At 32.0% G+C, this 23067-nt stretch overlaps 1 long non-coding RNA gene across 1 annotated transcript in view; it reads right to left on the bottom strand.

Moving 5' to 3' along the window:
• Nucleotides 1-5454: 5454 nt before the first annotated feature.
• LOC148280906 (uncharacterized) overlaps nucleotides 5455-23067 on the bottom strand; it is a 259003-nt gene continuing 241390 nt past the window's right edge. The window contains exon 3 of the long non-coding RNA XR_015822471.1: nucleotides 5455-6539. This is a non-coding gene — a long non-coding RNA (uncharacterized LOC148280906). The remainder of the gene's footprint in view (nucleotides 6540-23067) is intronic.

The raw sequence follows: 23067 nt of genomic DNA, 5'->3' as shown, positions 1-23067 counted from the left end.
ACGTATACGACAAATAGTGAATTTTTAAAGAGAAGGTATTTTTTAATTTGTGTTCCATAAATATGTTTTTGAATAATTCATTAAATGGGATTTATATTTTTTGGTTACTGCCAATACAGAAATGACAGCCAAATAGTTCAAATATCTTTCACTTTTAAGATGGTGACGGTAACGCCGTTTTGCCTATAACTCTGACAGTGGTGCGAGCTAGCGTAACCGCTTACATTGACGTCGGTAACGCTTAGCTAAAAATAAAATGTCAACTTTAAAAAAATAATAATTTAAGACTGGAATGATGCGGAGTAATACATATAAAACTATAATTGGCCTATAATTTTGGTTGAATTGTGAAAACTATATTTTTTTTGTTATAATGGCTATTGTTTTCTTTTAATAAATAGAAATAAAGATCCTTTTATTTATTTTGTTTATTTATTATACGGCACAAGTGCCTTTTACAATATAAAATATACAAAATAATGATCGAGTTAGAAATACATAAATTTAAAAACAATATTAAAACATGGGTATAAAAAGAAAAAAAAATAACAAGAATAACAAGAAATACATATATATTTATATATTTTATAATTCCTCTGTACGTGTGATGTCACCGTACTCCTCCTAAACGGCTTAACCGATTTACGTGCGGTTTTCAGAGAAATATAGATCTATTACTATGCGTGTTCGTAGATATTAAAATCTTCAATCGAATATGTAAAAAAGAAGTTAGGAGCATAAATGTATTTTCCATCGATCTACCATGGTCTACCAGGAAGAATGCATTTGCAAAAAAGGGAAAGATGTTGTTTTTTTGTGTATAAAAAAGTTTGTTTTTAAATGTTTACAAACAATATTTGTTTTTTGTGGATCTCAATCAGATTGTTTCCTTAAATTCCTTATAATTTCTACCCATTTATTTATTTTTATTTGATTTTTGGTAATACTAAAATAATATTAAATTCAAAACATTAATTTAAATCGTATTCCTATAAAAGTACACCCCTCTGTTGGTGAGAAGACCGGAGTTTGACGTTTGCAAAAAAAACCATATTTGAAAAAAATATTTATTTTATGTTTTGTACTTCAACCATAAATAAGTACCTCGGTACCTACTTAAATTCAATATTATTTTAATATTAACAGATTTCAGTTTTTGAATTTAATCGCAAACAAGTACCTAGGTACCTACTTATCAATGAAATGTCTTTTTCTAAGGTAATAAATAGCAGGCAAGCCAACGTTCGGGCAGGACAACGTCTGTCGGGTCCGTTATATATACATGTATGTATGTCAGCATACAAAATATATAAAAAATATAAAATGAATAAACACCAGATCATTAGCATAAGTAGCTTTTGCAAATATTTCGTTAATCGTTACTTATAGAACATCAAAAAATATTTATAAAGAGATGATTTGAATTCACAGAGACTCGAGTTAAAAATGTCGATATGAGAGGTACATTCGTTTCCTAGTCTGTGTATACGCGGTATTGGTGAGTGACAAAGATAGTTGGTTAGAAAAGGGAGACAATAATATAGACTATTTTGTCTAATTCTACGTATTTGTATATAAATGTTTATTAAATCCAGGAGTTCGCAACAATCGAATTTAGAGCTAATGATTTTATGTAAAAGTATTAGGTCAGTTATTTACCTGCAATCCTCCAGAGTAGGTAAATTCAAAAAGTTTAATAAAGACGTGTAGTTGATTTTTTCTATAGGAATATGCAGTTTGAAATTATTGAATCTTAAAAATTTTCGTTGGACTCTTTCAACATTATTAACATGAATTTTGTAAAAAAGGGACCATATAGTAGAATTAAACGTAGTTATGCTGACAGCAGCCAGCCATAGAAAAGTGAAACGGAGATAATATCACCTTAGTGAAATGGGTGAATAAACAAATCTACACAACAGTTGGAATGTTTTTGACTTTAACAAATGATAAACGATAAATGTATTAGTTGTTTTTTTATATTACAATCAAGAATCTAATTATGAATTTGACCAGCTTTCATAATTTTTAAAATTCTTTAAGATTTTTCTAGTGCTGTGGCTGTTTTTTTCAAATTGAGAAATACCGTTTTTGTAATTGAAACCATTTTCAAAAGGTGATCAAAACAGTTTTTTGTATTAAAGTGGTCTTACTGTTTATAGCAGGACATAAAATTAACCTAACTGCACCCGATAACATCAATATCTATTTTTTTCAAAATTGTGGACTGGCTGCTTTCTGCATAACTACGTTCAATTTTTTTTTTAAATTTTTTTTATTTATATCCCTACAGAGCTGAGGTAGATTTTTTTTCAAATTCAGGATTATGGATATTCGAGCGTTTACAGGGCTTATGAACTGTCATTGGCTGGGTTAAGTGGCCACTTTAAGTAGGTACTACAACATTCCCCATTCCGCTTATTAGCGAATATCCACACCAGGTAACATTTTTGATTTTTGTATTTATGTTACGAATCGAGAAACCATCCACAAGCGAGTTGGAGCGCCATCTATGTATTGATATTGAAGTTAAGTATTTATCTACGTTATCTACGTTCAATTGTACTCTAATTGGCTTCTAACCAAGGATGTATACAAGAGTTTCATTATTTTTACTGATTCAAAATCCTTTATGGTTCTAAGAATGAAGATCGCTTACGTTGTTCTGCCGATTATAGCTCGATATACTAGCTTTGATAATTTATTACGCTGTCTTTGTGGTCTATTCATGTCATTTTGATTACGAATAATTATTATGAAATTAATACACTTCAAATAATATTTCTCGTAATAATTATTACCTGTTTCTGCGTAACCTAATCTCTTATTTACTGAATTTCTCGAGAGCAACATATTTAAATTTAGCGATGAAGGTATACTATGGTGAGGGGAACAAACGATTTAATTATACAATCGTAATTCATAACCGTTATCTTTCACCATCCGATGTCGCAAATGCAGCACATTTCGAGCATCTGTGGCAAGAAAGGTAATCAGTCCTACGCTTCAGGTGCCAGTCCAGAAACAATGAAACATTGCAGTCAATGAAACATTAAAATCAAAATTTTATGTCCACCCTGCCAGAATTGAACCCAGTACCTCAAGAATGATAGGCCAATTTTGAACGAGGCGGACGCATCTCTACTAGATTTTACGAGTTTTACCTGAGCGCAGCCATCGAGTTTATTTATTTTTTTATTTATTCACACTCTTTATCAAAATACAATTCCATGTTCACTTTGCCCAGCTAACAAGGGTACATAATTGATTAATTAAATAAATTAATTATGGATAACTTATACAGCGCCATTTTCGTAATAAAAATACCTCAAGGGCGCTTTACATGGTGATTCTATTGTTAAGTTAATTTAATTGAAGCTTTTAAATTTGTAATTTAATTAAAATAATTTATTTTGTTGTCACGTGCTACGGATTTATTCAAATAATTTAGAGAACAAGTGGGTTTTAAGTTTTTTCCAAAACATCACTTCACTTTCACAGCCTCGCACCTATGCTGGGAGAGCATTCCATGCCATAGGGCCTGTGACCGCAAATGCGCGTTCCCCAAATTTAGTGCGCTGTTTGCGTAGAGGTATAATAACTTTTCCTCTCGCCGTAGACGTAGCTGATCTAAGCGTGAGACGCCTGTCAGCTAGTTCATCTGGAATGCATAGTTCCCTTAGATATTCCGGAGCCGAGTTGTGCAGTGACTTATACATAAGCCAACAGAGTTTGTATTCGACCCTCTGTGGAAAACGTAGCCAGTGTAGTTCCCGAAGTACATACCCCGTTCCAAGCTAGGCAATTACATTTTAATTTATTATAATTGTTAACAAATTAATATAGAGCACAGACAAACAAAATATAAACTTATTCGGATACACATTTTGATTCATATACATACGGACATACACATATATACACACATATATATATGAATATACACATATATACACATGTACATACACACACACGTACATACACCCATGCGCATACACATACATACATTCATAAAAACATAGACAATTTATTTATGCGAAACTTCATGGTTGTCATCTATAAATATATTTTTTTATCAATTGAGTTTTATTTATTTATTTGTACTTACTTACTTACTAATATTTGTATTATAAATATGTATGTTATCAAATATTAAAACTTTATTCATACACGTTCTTGAAAATGTATGAAAAAAATGTTTTAATAAAAACGAACTTTTTCGGCTCGGTTTTCCGGCTGACGGTTGATTGCGCCACTTGCCAGATAGCAGACGGACGCGAACGTTCGAATATTGCGTTTTTTTATGGGTCACAAATTTGGCTTTGCTATTGTGTTATCTTCAGATACTTTGCCACCAAACACCAATACAAATTAATGCAATTACCCACTTTGTACTGGAGTTCTTAGCACGTTAATGTTCATACTTCTCTCTCGTGGCAGGCTCTATCAGATCCTGTGATCAAATTGGCATTTGCCGATTTCTTAATTATAAATTCATACGATAACACGACACATTGGATTGGAATGACTTATTCATGGCCAAAATTCTCTTTACAACTCCTTGGTGCGAAGTAGACTCGAGAGTGGCTCGATGATTTGGGGGCCACATGAACTGAAGTACTCTCTTATGATAGAGAAAATCCAAAAGAAGTTTCTGAGATATCTCTACATGCGAGAGTGCGGGTATTATCCTTGGCTCTACCCGACCGAGTTTCTCCAGGGTATGCTTGGCTACAACAGTTTAGAGACTAGAAGGAATGTGTATTTGACCAGACATTTTTATCGATTGTTGCGCGGTATGATCGATAATTTTGAGATTGTGATGAGCATTGGTTTGTATGTTCCTGATAATTACCTAAGACAGCGTCAGCATAGATTGTTTCATATTCCGATATTCAGGACCAACCTGCCTATGGTTATGCCTGTTGGACGGGCTACCGCTATGCTGAACAACATCGCTCTGGATATTGATATGTTCCATGCATCCGAAGGGGTTTTCCGGAGCAGGATTCTTCGACTACTTTGACATGAGTCTCTTTCCTGTATTTTTTTTCTCTTTTTTATAATGTGTTCGTATTGAATATATTTTTGTAATGTATATATTTAAAATAAATAAATTGAATTGAATTGAATTGAATTGAAAATATCTTGTAAGCGATCGTGCTGAGAATATCAAAATCACGTGTATATTCAGTTGTCGTTAGGCCGGAGAGAAAAATATTGTACCCACAGTAGGGTAATTACAACATTCTCACTAGGGCTCAGTAGGTAGCAATAAATTTAACACAGCTATCTTCATAGTAAATGTGCGATACACAATAAACATAGTACATGTGGCACAACCAACGGTAAGTCAACTGACCAATTAGGAGAACTCGTCGAGACCAAGGGGAAGGGAACTTGAGACGACACACGCGGAGTAATTTAAAAAATACAAATAATGCTACAAATATATTTTTTTTTTTGTTTACCTCAGTTTAATAATAGTCTGACACTGATACATTTTACAGGGAATTTTAAACGATTACGGGAATTATCGATTTTTTTTGTACGATAAACCGATTAATAGCGAATTGATGTGTAAATTTCTGGTCAAAATTTTCGGTGCAAACAAGTGAAAGATAATTTGAGAACCTACGTTGCACCGACGGAAGTTAGGCGGAAGATGTATGTCTTGGGAATACGTAGCATTACATGTATGTAGTGATTATATTCGACTTATGGTATTATCTTAGGGTTGCGGATCAAATATCAGCCTCAGGGAAACTTAGAAATTAAAGGATTATTATGTGTATTAGATATTTCTTCGACGGAGATGGAGCTGTTGAGAACATGGAAGTCTAATTAACAGAGTGTGCGATGTTCAAAAGGTTGCGCGATCGAATCACGTCGGGGTCACCACTATCTTAATGTAACTTTTCCATTCATTTTTTTATTATTTCATTATAATTGTGATATTTTAATTTTACAAGTGGAATAATACGGAGTGGCTTTACACGGGTATGCCTTTTTTTCTCTTTTTATGGCATTGAATTTAGTCAAATATAGAAACCCATAATAAGCCCATATTTTTTATTTATTTGTTGATGATGTATTTTTTGTTACAACGGCTCTTAAATTAATATAATTGTTTCTGAAATTTGTTGGCAGACAGAAATTCTAGGCAAGGTGGAGTGAAAACCATAATTTGTTTAATGGTTTTCAGTATGAAAAAGTAAATTTTGTCAATGGTTTTAATCTCGATAAAATTGTTTCCTGCCATACGCTAAATAATAATAAAATAGTTGTGTATGTGAAATAGAACCAGGTAAAAATCTTGAATAGGGAAATCGACTGACGATAATAAGGCCCCTCGCTGTAGTAGGTTCTTAGGATGGTAGAGATCCTGGATTCGATTTCAGGGCGGACGGACGTAAAATATAACTTTAAAATACTTGTTTTATAGTTTAAAAAAAGCACTTGAGAAATAATATTTTTGAAATACTTGTACTTACCAGAAAATCCGATCTAGTTAATAACAATTTATTTGTCGAACTTACCTGAAACAAAAACATACCTATATATTAAAAAACTTTTATTGCAAATGAAGTGAAGCAAGAAGTTGAATGATTAGATAAAAAAATCTTTAGTCGATGATCAGATAAACCAAAATCTTAAATCTGGTCATGTCACAAGCAGACAGAACCGAAGGGCACGTATGACAAGATGTATGAATGTGGAAGAAGCTAGGAATGTACGCCAGGATAGACCCTGATAAGCCCTGTAAATGCCTAGACTTTCACATCGCCTTCTCAAAAATGTTTTCCCTGTCTGTTGAAATAAATTTTCAAATAAATAACTCCCTAGGGAGGAAATCCAGCCAGTCTGCAAGCATTCGGACATACTCAAACAATGTTAAATTAACTACCTGGTAAAAGAAAAAGTATAAAAATTTAAAAATTATGCTCAGGCGTTGCCTAGTAGGTGATTTGGTTCAGCCGGATAAATCTCACACACGTGATAAAGGTTTCAGCTCTTTTACTTCATAAACTTTTTACCAAGCTCTTTCTTGTACCATTTTTAATATAATTACAAGTTTTAAACAATTATTTTTTATACTTACGCACCCACACACACGCACCCTCTCCCTTATTCATTCCCACACGCATATATACCCTCTCCCTCATTCATTCACGAATACACACATTCACATGAATACAAACGTCACACATACAATTACGTAAACTCTTTACTTATGTATAATGTGTCATTAGATTTAGAGTAGATTTTTTTAATTGGCTCTAGTATTGTTGATATTTTTCTACTTATTTTGTTTATGTAATAGCTGTACAAATCCCAAATAAAGTAAAATAAAATAAATAAAATAAAAGTCAACAGATGGAAGATTTGAGGAAATGTGGATGTTCAGACATTGGCAGAATGATGAATGTTACACAGTGTGTAAAGTGGCTATTTAAACCAGCCGATGACAGGTCATAAGCCCTGTAAATGCCTAGACTTTCATATTCCCTTCTCAAAAATGTTTTCCCTCTCTGTTGAAATAAATTAAAATTATTATTACATTATTTGTTTAAAGTAATCTAAATGTAAGATATGCCTGATAATTAATTTATTTAACATGCTATTTTATAAATTTTGTCTAAATTTAGGGGAACCGATGGTTCCGTGCGTTCTATGAACGGGCCGCGCATGGTAGGTAGTGTATCGGTAGGACGCCAGCTACTTTAGAGCAGAACGTTTGTTATTACGTTCCTAGTGAGTTATATAATCGCCCGAGGCCCGAGGAGCGAAGAGCAGGAGCGATATGTCTTCACAATGTAAACGAAAATGGCCCCTGAAACTTAAAATGGCGAATGGCAATTACGATTGAGAAGTTAGCTAAGATTCGTATCACTAAATTACGCGGGAGATAAAAACTTTCACCCCAAAGTTTGAGGCAGGAATCGCTAATTTAGGATCGCTTTAAGACTCTATATTTTCTTCGAGGCATGTATGGTCTAAGAAAAGGGGGCGTTCTCAAAGGATAATATCTTTTTAAGTTGCTAATGAAAGTTGTTTGTCTTTTTACTGTTGTAGTTAACACGAATTTCTATCCAATTTCAACCACAAGGATAACAATGTTCAAAACACGCATGTCCAAATGTTTTTGTTTTTAAAAAAAGCGGGCTGTATTGAAAAGTCATTTGATTATTTACTAACGGAATAATATTTTTTAATGCTTTTTTCATGTGAAATACCTCCATTTTGTTAAATTTAATCCTTTTTTCATTATGTGAATATAAAATTTTAAAAACTGTATCCTTAACTCTTAAAATACTGTGGAAACTAATCCCTTTGCGCGCGGTGATATAACATCGTGTTACCACTAGTAAAAGACTCCTGCAATGGTAGCCGAAACGTCGAAACAAATCCAACACACACGGTATCACCCAAAAAAGAAACAAATTTATAGAATATTCGGTCTTTTACTAGTAGTAACACGATGTTGTAAACATTAAACAAACTTTTTTTTTACCCAAAAAATAACTATAATAACATTCTGGTCTCCTGTTTATAAATTAAATATTAATAGAATCGAGAGTGTTCAAAAAAAATTCAGGAAAAAACTAGAAAACAAATTTCATTTGCATTTTCCAAATTATTTAGCTTCATTAAAATTTTATAACCTTGTTTCATTAGCACACAGAAGAGATATGTTTGATCAGATCCTGCTTTATAAAATTGTCAATAATAAATTCGATTCCCCGGAACTCATTAATCTACTTGCTTACCGTGTCCCCTCCAGGCCAACTAGACTCTCTGATATTTTCTATATTCGTAAATTTAAAACTAATCATCGGAAACATTCTACAATACCTCGTATATGTGAAACATTTAACAAAAAATTTAATAGTCTTGATATATTTAACACTCCATACAATATGTACAGAAGAGAATTAATTGGCTTGATTCATGCTCTTCATTCATAATTCGTTTAATCATTAAATCAAATGCAATTTTCCACTCTCACTTTCCTTCAATCATCCTTTACCATTCCTTATCAATTTCCTTCTTTTCCTTTCCACTATCTCCTTGTTTTGTCCATATTTATCTTATTTTAATATATAGTATATTTATTATTTATATAGTTTAAACTTCAAGCCGTCGTCGCTTTATTACAGTATTATTTAGTGAATACATATAATTGGATGGCAGGCCCTACTATGTATACATTTTATATAATTTATTTTTTTTAATATTCATTTAACCTGTACATCTGTTTGTATTCGAAATAAATAAATTAAAATTAAAAAAAATTGTACCCGCATTTTCGGCGAATGTTACCCTGGTGATGGATAAAAAAAACATAACGCTCGTAATTTTTTTGTGCTTAATAAATTGAACATTTTATGAGCTATAAACATTCTCGGAGCAAAGATATACATTTATCTGAAAACCGCACGTAAATCATTGCCTTTTATATATATATATATAGAAGATAGATTATATCATTGTCGATTGTTTGTTTCTGTAATATAAATAAATAGATCTCGCTTCCTCTACATTCATACATCTTTTCATGCACGCGCGCCGATTTCTCCGACTTTCGACATGTCCATCTTCAAGTATTAATTGGATTTAGTCGTGCCATGTCTTTTTCGGTCTTCTCCTAGTTCGGCATCCATCAACAATCGCATTGTAAATATTCTTAGCCGTTCTTTCACTGTCCATTCGCTTTATATGTCCGAACCGGCGCAGAGCTCCTTTCTTGATTTTGTCGATAATGCTTACCACAGTCTTACATAATGTACGGATCTCAACATTTGAGCATGTATTGTTCATAGTTTTACCACCTATTCGACTGAGAGATCGCATTTTGACTGTATTCAGTCTTCTTTCATCCCGTATATTCATTAAAAAATAAGCTATTTAAAACTGCTTTTTTTACCTGTAATTTTAACAAAAAAATATTTTATTTATTTTATTTTTTATTTTTATTTTATTAGGGAAATCAACAGTTCTACATACATATTTTTTAGTAAACAAACAGATATGTATAAGCTCAGAACTAATAACAGATTTCCACATAGTATACAAAGTTAGTAAAGAAAATATATGTTACATATCAAATAAATACATACAATTTATACATATAAAAATGTTATTTTCATGTACTCAATAATTAAAGATTTTTAAAATATTAATTTTAAGAACATTAAGTTACTGTAAATTGGGCGGGATAAGGACAAAAATGCTTGAAGAGAGGATAAGGAGGGGGGGGGGAGATGTACATAATTATTATTATAATGTCTACTAAGTTACATAATGCATTTTTAGTGTAAATTTTAAATCTGACAGAGAGATGTTTGTATAATCTATATTTTTAAATTTTGTATTGTACATTGAAAAAGTCCTACGAAAAAAAGCATTTTTAACATACGATGTTTTACTTATTGGTACATGAAACAGGTGGTACCGTCTACAAATCCTGGCTGGCACATGTATTGTTATTAAACCAAGCAGCTCTGTACAGTCAACTATTCCTGTCACAATTTTGTAAAGCAGTAGTTGGTCCGCACACACTCTGCGGTATTGTAGAGAAATGATTCCATGGAAGGTGGAGGCAGTGAGAGTAGATACATAAGAAATACCGGTTTTGTATTTAAGGTACTTTATAAATTTGTTTTGAATATTTTCTATTCTACTTATATATATGGCATACTGGGGATTTCATATCTGAGAGGCGTATTCCAAATGGCTTCTGACAAATGTATAATATAATAAAATAAGGGCCTTTGGATTATCAAAGTGTTTACTCATTCGAATTATGAAACCTAACATGCTCAATGCTTTGGAGGTAATTTTATTGATATGCGATTCAAAAAGTAGTTTTGAGTCTAAAACAATCCCAAGATCTTTAATTTCGTGCTTTCTCATTAGTACATTATTGTTAAGTTTGTAATCAAAATTAAGAATTTTTCTTTTCCTTGTGAATGTAATACAGATACATTTATTTATATTCAAAAACAGTTTATTTTCAATACAATAGTCAGTTAGACGATTAAGATCGTCTTGAATCATTAGGCAATCTATCATATTGTCCTTATAAAATGCATTGAACTGTTTTGGAGCTATGAAAAATGAGTGTCCTTGCCCGAGTCTGGATTTACAACGTAGGAGTAAACTATTTAATCTTTAACTAGATCTATAATTTTTTTTAGGAAATAAATGTTGGCGCATAGAAACATATTTTAAAAACATTTCAAACATTTAAAAAAAAAGATTCTCCTACGGTCTGTATTGAATGCCGCAGCGAGACTTATTTTTGGAATCTCTCTAAGTTAAATGATACTACTTTGAGAATTACACTGGCTTCGTTTTCCACAGAGGGTGGAAAACAAACTATGTTGGCTTATGTATAAGTCACTGCACAACTCCGCTCCAGAATATCTAAGGGAACTCTGCATTCCAGATAAACAAGCTGACGGACGTCTTACGCTTAGATCAGCTACATCTACGTCGAGAGGAAAAGTTATTATACCTCTACACAAACAGCGCATTAAATTCGGCGAACGCGCATTTGCGGTCGTAGGCCCTATGGCATGAAATGCTCCCCCAGCAGAGGTGCGAAACTGTAAGAGTGAAGTGATGTTTTGGAAAAAACTTAAAATCCACTTGTTCTCTAAATCATTTGAATAAATCATTAGCATGTGATGATAAAGTACATTGTTTTTCTTAAATTACAAATTGAAAAGGTTGAAATTAAATTTATCTCTTTATATAATCACTTTGTTCAGCGCTCTTGAGGTTATTATATTATGAAAATGACGCTTCATAAGTTATCCATAATAATAATAATATTTTTTTTGTTGCTACAAAATAATATTAATAAAGATTTCGATCTTGTTAGTAAATATCTTACATCGTCCAATAATGTTTGCGTATGTCCAAATGCTTGCAGACTGGCTAGATTTCCTCCCTAGGGAGTTATTCATATTTAAATTAATTTCAATAGAGAGGAAAAAAAACATGATTGAGAAGGTAATATGGAAGTCTAGGCATTTACAGGGCTCAAGACATGTCATTGTCTGGTTTAAATGGCCACTTTACACACTGTGTAAAATTCAGCATTCTGCCCATGTTTGAACGTCTACATTTCCTCAACTCTTCCATCTGTTGACTTTTGTGAAGTAAAAGAGCTGAAACCTTTATCTCGTGGGTGGGATTCATCCGGCTGAACCAAATCACCTACTAGGCAACGCCTGAAAACTATTTTTATTTGCCATTTAAACCAGCCAATGACATGTCATAAGCCCTGTGAATGCCTAGACTTCCATATTACCTTCTCAATCAAGTTTTTTTTCCTCTCTATTGAAATAAATTGAAATATGAATAACTCCCTAGGGAGGAAATCTAACCAGTCTGCAAGCATTTGGACTTTCTCAAACATTGTTGAATTTACTTTCTGGTAAAAGAAGAAATATAAAAATTGGAAAATTGTTTTCAGGCGTTGCCTAGTAGGTGATTTGGTTCAGCCGGATGAATCCCACCCACGTGATAATGGTTTCAGCTCTTTTACCCCACAAAAGTCACCAGATAGAAGAGTTGAGGAAATGGGGATATTCAAACATGGGCAGAATGCTGAATGTTACACAGTGTGTAAAGTGGCAATTTAAACCAGCCAATGACATGTCATAAGCTCTGTAAATGCCTAGACTTCCATATTCCCATCTCGAAAATGTTTTCCTTCTCTGTTGGAATAAATTTAAATCTTGCGTTGTAGCCAAGCGCGATAAACACTCCACCACGAGGCAGACACTATTATCATTATATTCAAATTACAAGAATATCGAATCGCTGGATGGCTGTAAGATATTGCCGGTGGCAATGAGTCCGCCGAAAACTTTCTTAAGGGCCGCGAGGCTAATGGCGGGTATCACCAGCAGATATTAGATTTCTTTACATCGAAAATTTCAAATCTTATATCGAGCCCCGGGTAATAAAATGATCTACGGAAATATCATTACGTTTTTAAGATGAAAGTTTGATCTGTGGCCGTGTGGATAAATAATACAGCTCTTAGTGAATGAAACACTTCATTTGTACTCAAGACGCAGCGTATATTGATCATCTGTTACGTTTATTTACATTTAAGTATATTACTTATATATTTTAAGATTATATATGTGTATCTGGGAAGCATGTTTTCAAGAAACAGAAGAGTAGAAAATGATGTTTTTTTTTTTTTTTTAAATTCTAAAAAAATTTTTTAATTCCCGCCAAACTGCAAAAGCAGTTTTTTTGCAGGGATTTATCTCTTTTAACATTTTTGTAACACAATATAATAATGTTTACATAACTTTTTTTTTTTAAAATCTTAAAAATATTAATAAAATAAAAGTTTAAAAAAATTAAATACAAGTAAATCAAGTCTTTTTTGTTAACGAAATATATAAAAAATAATAAACAAACACTTTTTTTGACACTGTTTTAAATTGTTTGGTTTCCCCATTTTTAAAAAATTTTTTTTTTTTTTTTACACACTAAACTTAGAATTTAAGAAAAAGATTTTTAAAATCAATTTTACTTTGTTTTTATTCATATCACTATTCTTTATGTTGAAAGAAGAGTGAATGCGTAATTATCATTTCATTACATTATCTCTGTTTAAATCACGTCTGAAAGAAACATCTCCTTTCTCTTCCTTAATCTCTCCTCCTTTCCTTTTACCTCTTTCCTCTTTTTTTATTTTTCCCATTGAGTAATAGTTTTGATTTAAGGTAATTTATAAACAAATACGTTTATTTCTATTTTTATATATCTTTATCTTTTAATCTTTTTTTTCTATTGAATATGTTCTGTAACTTGAATTATACCAATAAAACTTTTATTTTATCGGTTGGTTGGAAGAAATTGCCATTTGGCAATAAGCCCGCCAATGCACAAATAACATTATGTACAAAAAAAATAATAAATAAAAATGCGGTCAACAAAATGAACGGCGCACTAAGCATAGTAATTACTAATTAAAATATTAATATATTACAACAGAGATGAAGAACATTTAAGAGAAGGTAATATGGAACTCTAGGCGTCTACAGGGCTTGTGACCTGTCAATGGCTGGTTTAAGTGGCCACTTTACACACTGTGTAACATTCACCATTCTGCCTATATTTGAACATCAAATATAGGCAGAATGGTGAATGTTACACAGTGTGTAAAGTGGCCACTTAAACCAGCCATTGACAGGTCACAAGCCCTGTAGACGCCTAGAGTTCCATATTACCTTCTCTTAAATGTTCTTCATCTCTGTTGTAATATATTAATATAAACAGCTCCCCAGGGCATTGAATCCAGTCCTTGTCTACAAAAATTTGTACAAACTCAAAATATTGTTAATTCAAATATGTCGATCGAAGCTAAACTGGCAGTGCACAACGGAGTTTAAGTTTCAACACTTTTGTATGGAAGTGAAACATGGAACTGGCAGAGGAAGGATGAAAGTCGAATAAAGGGGTTGAAATGCGATATCTTAAATGAATGTGTGGAAAATCAATGTATGACAGGGTAACAAATAAGGAAATCTAATTTTGTTGCCCCTTCTTTCACAGTAGCGGCTGCTCGATTTCGGAATAATCTACCCACAATTGTTTTATTCAGATTAACAAAAATAAGTATACAATATTATTACTAAATACAAATTTTATATGAATTCAATATATATATTTACACTAACGTTTCATATTACGAAAAAGAAAAAACCATTCTTGTGTACAATATTCTGAGTTTGTCCAAATTGTTGTAGACAAGGACTAGATTCAACTCCCCGGCTGGTTTAAGTGGTCACTTAACACACTGTGTAAAATTTACCATTCTGCCCATATTTACACATCTATATCTCTTCAATTCTTTCACCTGAAAAAAAAAAAAGTCTAGTATATAGGTGAAATAATTCAAATAGATGAATTTCATCCGCATAAATAAAGGTTTCAGCTCTTTAACTTCACAAACATCAACAGATGAAAGAATTAAAGGAATACAGATGTTCAAATACGGGCAAAATTGTGAATTTTACACAGTGTGTAAAATGGTCACTTAAACCAGTCAATGACAGGTCATAAGCCCTATAGATGCCTAGTCTTCTATATTACCTTCTCTAAAATGTTCTTTATCTCTGTTGTAATATGTTAGTATTAGCAGTTCCCCAAGGAGTTGAATTCAACCCTTGTCTACAAAAATTTGGACAAATTCAAAATATTATTGTTAAAAGTTTTTATTATAAACTGTTAAATTAATAGTAAATTATATATAATTAAAAACATGTATAAATTATTACATATTTACTAAAATTATGAATATTTGTAACTAGGAAGCATGTTTTCAAGAGATGGAAGAGTAGAAAAAGAGGTTGAAAGGAGAGTGTATGCGGGCAACAAAATGAACTGCGCACTAAGCACAGTAATTGCTAATTAATTAATTAATTATGGATAACTTATATAGCGCCATTTTCGTAATAAAATACCTCAAGGGCGCTTTACATGGTGATTCTATTATTAAGTTAATTTAATTGAAGCTTTTAAATTTGTAATTTAATTAATATAATTTATTTTGTTGTCACGTGCTACGGATTTATTCAAATAAAAATATGTCGATCGAAGCTAAACTGGCAGTGCACAACGGAGTTTAAGTCCCAACACTTATGTATGGAAGTGAAACATGGAACTGGCAGAGGAAGGATGAAAGCCGTGTGAATGTTCTTCATGTCTATTGTAATAAGTTAATATTAACAGCTCCCTAGGGGGTTGAATCAAGTCTTTGTCTACAAAAATTTGGACAAACTCAAAACATTGTTGAGAATGCTGAATGTTACACAGTGTTAAGGGACCACGTCAACTTGCCAATGACACGTCATAAGCCCCGTTAATGCCTAGACATACTTTTTCCGTTCTCATAAATATTTTCCGTCTTTGCTGCAATAAATTTTGACAAATTAAAATCGTTAATAAACCAGAGTCTTTATTTAATGAATAGATTATACTTTCACTGTTATTTTATCATTTTTACGACAAATAAAATGTGTTCTAATATTTGCACTTATTTTTTAACTTTTAAATATCTACCGTATTTTTCCAGTAGACTTTATTTTAATTAAAAATAAATGTATACTCACACACATTTGTGGGATTTTTTTCGTTTTAAAGTATTTTTTTTTCTATTTGTAACTTTTGTATAACTATTACAAAAAGCAAAGAAAAAGTTGTAATAAATAAAAATAAAAATTATTTCAAGTATTTTAAAAGCCCTTTAAGGATTACCTGAATCAAAAATTAATAATACCTTCCCATTTATTCATTTGGGCATCTATCTACCCTTAAGGAAAAGGTTGTGGATATAAATAAATTCACTCCAGTGTTTTATTTCTCTTTGGGCAGTTCAAGGATGTCTTGTCGGAAGTTCTCAAAAGGACGAATTTCTTCCATCAGGATTCTTAACCGATAGGTTATTAGATAAAGTCTTTACCTTGTTATAACTATTGAAATACGAGCTTTGGAAAACTTTGAACTTATGTTTTCCATTGCTTTCAAAAGAGTAGAATTATTTAATTATTTAAGAGTTTTATCTTATTTTTTGGATAAGTACTGTTAAGCTTTTGAAAGGGTTTGTTTTATTACCTTAATAATATTATATCAAATATCTACTTTGTGTAATATAGTCCGATCGCACAAATGATATGTCATCACAAAAAATTAACAAATTGATGAATGAATATTCAAACATAGCCAGAATAGTAAAGATATAGAAAGTTCAGCGCTACTGGATATTTGATATGAATTGTTTAATTTTACGAGGAAGTACCTCGAAAACGTATAAAAATTAACTAATATAAACGATGTCATTAGTTTTTTGAAATCAACCAATGATAGAGCTTTCAGATTTTTAACTTCACAAACATCAACAGATATTCGAATTGAAGAAATAAGGATGTTCAAATAAGGTTAAAAAATATATGTTGAATAACTTATTATAAGGTATTCTCTATCCTTGTTGTAATTTGTAAATCTTAATGACTCCCGAGGGGGTGAAATCTAGTATTTTATCTACAAACATTTAGACAAACTCAAATATTGTAATAAAAACCAACTGGTCCAAGAAGAAGTTTAAAAATTGGGAAAAAAATTCAGGCGTTGCCTAGTGATTTCACATTTAGTCATACTTTCTTTTCTTTCAAAAACCAACACATTCGATTTATCGACATATAACAGCAAATCGCTACCCTTGCATACACCGTAAACCTTTGTTACCAAGAATTGCAGTTCCTCTTTGTTCATAATCAGCATACAAAAGACAATTGACAGTTAAATCACCCATTTTTGCTCCCATTCTTAAGTCCTTCAATTCTTTCACACAGTTATCGATATACACGTCGAACAGCCATGGTGACATCACACATCCCTGTTTGACTCCTTTATGAATGTCAAACCACGATGTTTATGATCCATTTACCCTAACACATGCTGTGTTGTCTTCATACAGAGAAGCGTGGATCGTTTCAGATTTCCGCTCACTCTGTACTCCGATAACACCTACCATAATTTTTTTTCTGTCAACTCTATCAAACTCTTTTTACAGAAAGACAAATGCACAGAAAAGCTTTTGGTTTTTAGCAAGAATTTTTTTTGTCATGTTTCGTAAAGCAAATATTTGAGCCATAGATCCTCTTCCATTCATAAAACCGCTCTGAATATCCCACACTGTCCTTAGTAACTTATCTTTCTCTCTCAATCAGTATTCTTCCATGCATTTTGCCAACAGCGCTCAAAAGAAAAGATCCGATTGAGGAAAATAACCAGAGTAAGTAAATTGAGTAAAGATAAAACCTCCTAGGTGTGTTGTGGTCAGCGCATACAACTACCGTTCTTGAGGTTCTGGGTTCGATTCCTGGCAGGATGGAAGTGAAATATTGGTTTAAGGTTGTTTTAACTACAATATTTCATTGTCCCTGAACTGGTTACTGAAGAACAAAACCAATTAGGTCATCTTCATACCACAAGATGGAGCAGCCTAGTCACTAAAATATCAGAATTATGGAGGGAGACTGTCCAATAGTAGCGAGTGGTGAGTTTTTAGATTGGTAAGCTACAGAAATTCTGATGACATGTTCATAGCGGTAGTATAGCTCAAAAAAACTGGTATATTTTATATTTAATAAATAATCTATAACAAATGTTACTAGCGGCTCATAGTTTCAGTTGAAATATTTTCTAATGTAGCACAAAGTTTCTAATTTGATTAAAAAACACAATTACAAAAAACTAGAACCCGTAAGGACTCGAACCCATATTCTAGTCAATAGGAAGCAACGATTCACACGCGAGGCTATTTCATGCTCTAACCCAACTGTCGAAAAAGTCATTTTTAAAACTGAATTACTCATAAGCGTACCAATAGCGTAGGTCACCAAATAAAACATAAATTACGATTTTAGGATCATTGTTTCATCTATTTTCGTATCACATCAATATTCAAGAAACGACATAAGTTAAACATTTCATATTTTTTTTATATATATTTTATTTATTCTCATCACTATAACGTTTGCATCATAACATAAGTTAATAACGTTTACATCATAACTTTAACATGTATTTTTTTATAAAATAAATAAAACAACTTTGTTTTTAACCACTAATTTTTATTTTTCACCGACCAACCGATAAGTTACGTAAACTTTGAAGAAGAAGCTTGTTTGCTTTGAAACTGGTCGGTTAAAAATAAAAAATAGTGGTTAAATACACAGTTGTTTTATTTATTTTATTATAATGAATAACCACAAAGTTAGTGCTTCAAATATAAATTTTAATGAATCCCGAAGAATAACCTATTTAATTGTCATCAGTCACAAAAACATTTGATATATCATGTATTGTATATTTTATTTTTGCCTAGAGATTCTTTGTTTATTAAAACCCACTAAAGGATTTATACTGATACGCTAATACTATAGATTAAAATATCAATTCTTTATATTATTTATTTTATATTAAATTCACATAAAAACAAATTTCACAAAACCTCCGTATTATTGTAACTTCCTTGTTAAGACGTACAAAATATATTCGTCATCTCTTCCTCACACATAACGAGTGCATACAATGCCACCCTTGGACCGTCTTATGTCAAACAGATTTATTTTAAAGAAGAAAAGCCCTTATGAAGAAGTGTTGAAATTCTAAATAAAATTAAGGAAAGCTGCAAAATTTTACTGTAATCACAAGTGTAATTTTTCAAACATGATTCTAAAATTTGGGGTTAAGAGACGTAATTAAATTCATATTTTTTCTTCAGCAGAGTAATCTTGAGTTATCTAGTAGTAATAATTTGGGCCGGTAGAGGCCGATAGAGGAGCAATCACTGGCTCGCTGTATGGAATAAAGGAATTTGATGTAAATTTAATAACCTAGGAAATGCAATGTATTTTAATTTGTGATGTGTTTTTTCCTAATAATAATGTAACATAAAACATTACTTTCCATGTCAAAAAAATGTGGTGGGCTGCAAATAATCAATTGTAAGGAGAATTCGCACCTGCTGTCTACAGATGAGCCATGCCTGGAGTCAGGCGTAATCACCATCCTCAAACATGAGGCACAGATTGAAGAGAGAGATCATTATGAAAATGACATCTTTCATAGCATTTTGTAATGGGTTACAATAAACTTTTCATTTATAGCAGCTCGGCACAGTGTTTTACATTCCAAATTCTATTAAATGTCATACTTAACTCAAAACACAGTTTCTTAACATATGGCACCCTTGACGGGGTGTGTAAGATGTAGATAGTATGCGAGTAAAATGCCTGTTTATACGTCAGTAGTAGCGAAGCCATAAAGACGCCTGTCTCAGCTCGCTAAGAGCATTGGTACGAATCCCAGGAGACAGACAATTTTCGTGCGCTTCTTTCGCCATGAACATTGGTATTCTATCACGGATGTTTCTAGGCACACACTTTGCGAATAAAATTCTCAATTCTCGTTACATACTCGTATGTAAGGCCTTTGATAAGTTATGTAAAAACTGTTGAATGATAAGAGAGAGTGCCTATGAATTCGACATTTCTTCTTTAATCTCTCTAATTTTTCTCATCGAAATCACAAACAGTTAAACTGGTTTTTGTTTAAACAATCTTTAGGTAACAAATACGGCATACATTTTTTAAAAATAATTTAAACTTTAGTACTTACCGACAAAATTTATTTGGAAAAAAAACACCTTTTTAATGAGTTATAGCAAATGTTGTCGTCACCCCTCACGCCTTACTCAATACCTCCACAAACACAAAAGGAAGACTGAAAGAATTGATAAATCACCTACATGTATACAGATAGTGTTTTTCTGGGTTATTATGCCGTGTTTGTGGGCTTTGTATTGCCAATATTATTGGCAATACAAAGCCCACAAACACGGCATAATAACCCAGAAAAACACTATCTGTATTCTGAAGGCCGTGAAAACCTACGAACCTTCACCTACATGTATTTGATTTAATATCATTCCCTTTCCGCACCTAATAGTGCATAGGGCACTGCACTAGTACATCGATTGCAGCGTATCTTGATCACTTTTTTTTTGTTACGTGAAGGTAAAATGATCAGTCTTATGATTCAGGTACCAGTCTAGGGACTATAAAATATTCTTGTGTGAAAACACCCCTTTAAATAAATAATTCATTTCAACCATGTCGGGAATCGAACCCGAGACCTCTAGCATGGTAGGCAAACACGCTGACCATTACACCACGAGGCCGACTAATTATTAAATACGTTATTACAATTCCCATTAGGATTGGAAAGGAAAATGATTTTTTGTGCTAAAAATATTATAATAATAAAAATACTTTATAGTTTTATTCCACTTTTATTTACATATTTTTCTATTTTTAATAATTTTTTTACCAGTGACCGGGTTTTGTCGTGACCGACATCGTCAGACTGGTGTCGATCACGACGAAACCCGGTCACTGGTAAAACATTTATATAAAAAAAATATATATAAATAAAAGTGGAATAAAACTATAAAGTATTTTTACTATTGTAATTAAAATGCAGTTCCACCAAGAAATGTCAGTAGAAAAACTCAATATATGCTTGAAATATGTTTTATCGTTTAAAAAAAAAATACAATTATCTTTTTTATACTTTTCATCTATTTCAAACTACTCTATCTTGTTTTTGATGAGATTTTTTTCTGTCTTTACGCTTTAATTCATATTTTTAACGCTCATGTCTGAGCACAATAAGTGAACCACAGATAACGCCCAGTCAGCTTGAAAAGTCAGCCCAACCAAGTCAACCCAGTCGTAGAGCAAATCAGTTCCAGTGCGTAGTTCACGTGCTGTGAGTTTAACAGTTACTCTCGCGCTCCACGACAAAGTCGCCGTTACTCTTGCGCTCCATAACAAAGTCTCATGTATTTATTCACCATATTATAAATACGCATTAAACGTCACTCTCGTATGTCAATCTCTAACTGGGGTAGGAGCTCCAACCCACAACAACCAAAACTTCTACAAATGTGCCAGTAAAATAAATAAAAAACCGAGATTTATCGCAACAAAACATAAAGAAAAATTGTTAAAAAATAATAATCAACGAAGCGTCTCTAATACTTTCCTAAAATACTTAAAAAGATTCAGACAATTTGAGAATCATGGAAAAATTTGTATAGACTTTTGTCGCCTTTTCAAAATTCGTCCTTATTCAAAATTTCCCATTCAAAGGACTCCAATGTTTATTAATTTCACCCGAATTTCCAAGAATCCTTCCATTCGCCTTCTTGAAAAGATTCTCATCACCATCCCCAACCCCCGTGCCCCGGTTAAATTCAACCCTCGAAGATTTAGCCCCATGTACGAATTTATAAACCTATTGTGCATGTAATTTAAATAAAAAATTCCAGTTTCATAATTTAAGGTATGTAAAATACAGGTGTTGGCTGTTTTTTTAAAATAGTCACGTAAAAACATTTATTTTGGGTCGGGTTGTGATCCTGTGGCTAGTGTCCCGGATTCACGGATCCAACACCACTTGATCCAACACGGTTCGAACACCACTCTACCCCAACTTGATTCCCATTTTCTAATAGTGAGTTATTTACAACTCGATAAAAATGGCCCTCAATATTAAATATTTGGGTAAATCATAAAAACGCAAATACATCTTTTTTTTTAAATTTTAAGCACTAACTTTGTGGTTATTCACTATAATAAAATAAATAAAACAGCTTTGTTTTAAGCCACAATTTTTTAAGGTTTACGGTTTACATAGTTACGTAAACATCGACGAAGAAGCTTGTTTGCTTTGAAACCGGTCAGTGAAAAAAATAGTGGTTAAAAACAAAGTTGTTTGTTTATTTTATTTTATATGCAAATATATCTTTTTTTGAGTTAACTTTTTGTGTAATTATTTTTTTATAATAATTATTTCTTTTTTAAATATTTTTTTGTGTTACAACAGACCAAAAGACCCAATTACTGTGGTGAATTACATCACAAAACACCCAGGCTTGAGAAAAATCACATTTTAAATTTTGTGTTCTCATCGAAAATTATGGAAATTATTATTTTTATTTTTTTAAATTTATTTAATATTTTAAAAAACCCGTTAGGGTTACATTAGACATTTAATAATGTCTAGTCATTTTATGTCTCGTCTAGTCTAGTTAGTTCAGTCATCATGTGCTTTTTCAGATTGATTTTAAATTTATCTTTCTTCTTAGGTTGAAAGCAACCTTTTGAACATCAGAGCATGAATCAAAATTAGAGCTGTGGAAAGGCTGTTTCACAATCCTAAAGATAGGGAAATCTGACATGACACGTAAAGAAGAAGAAGTCACTGCATGAACTTTAAATAATTTATATAGTCTAAATGTTATTAAATATTTGTATATTAAAAATGTATTTTTATGGAAAGGCTATGTTAATGATGTTTTTTGTATTTGGTCTGGAACAGAACGTCAATAAACTTAATTTCTTAATTTTATAAATACTTTTGATGACAAAATTAAATTCACCTTAGAAGTGTTAAAAT

Source organism: Micrasema longulum, unplaced genomic scaffold (assembly GCF_059751315.1).
Source record: "Micrasema longulum isolate JH-2025_06_02 unplaced genomic scaffold, ASM5975131v1 h1tg000512l, whole genome shotgun sequence".
Lineage (NCBI taxonomy): Eukaryota > Metazoa > Arthropoda > Insecta > Trichoptera > Brachycentridae > Micrasema > Micrasema longulum.
This window is presented reverse-complemented; position numbering and strand designations above follow the sequence as displayed.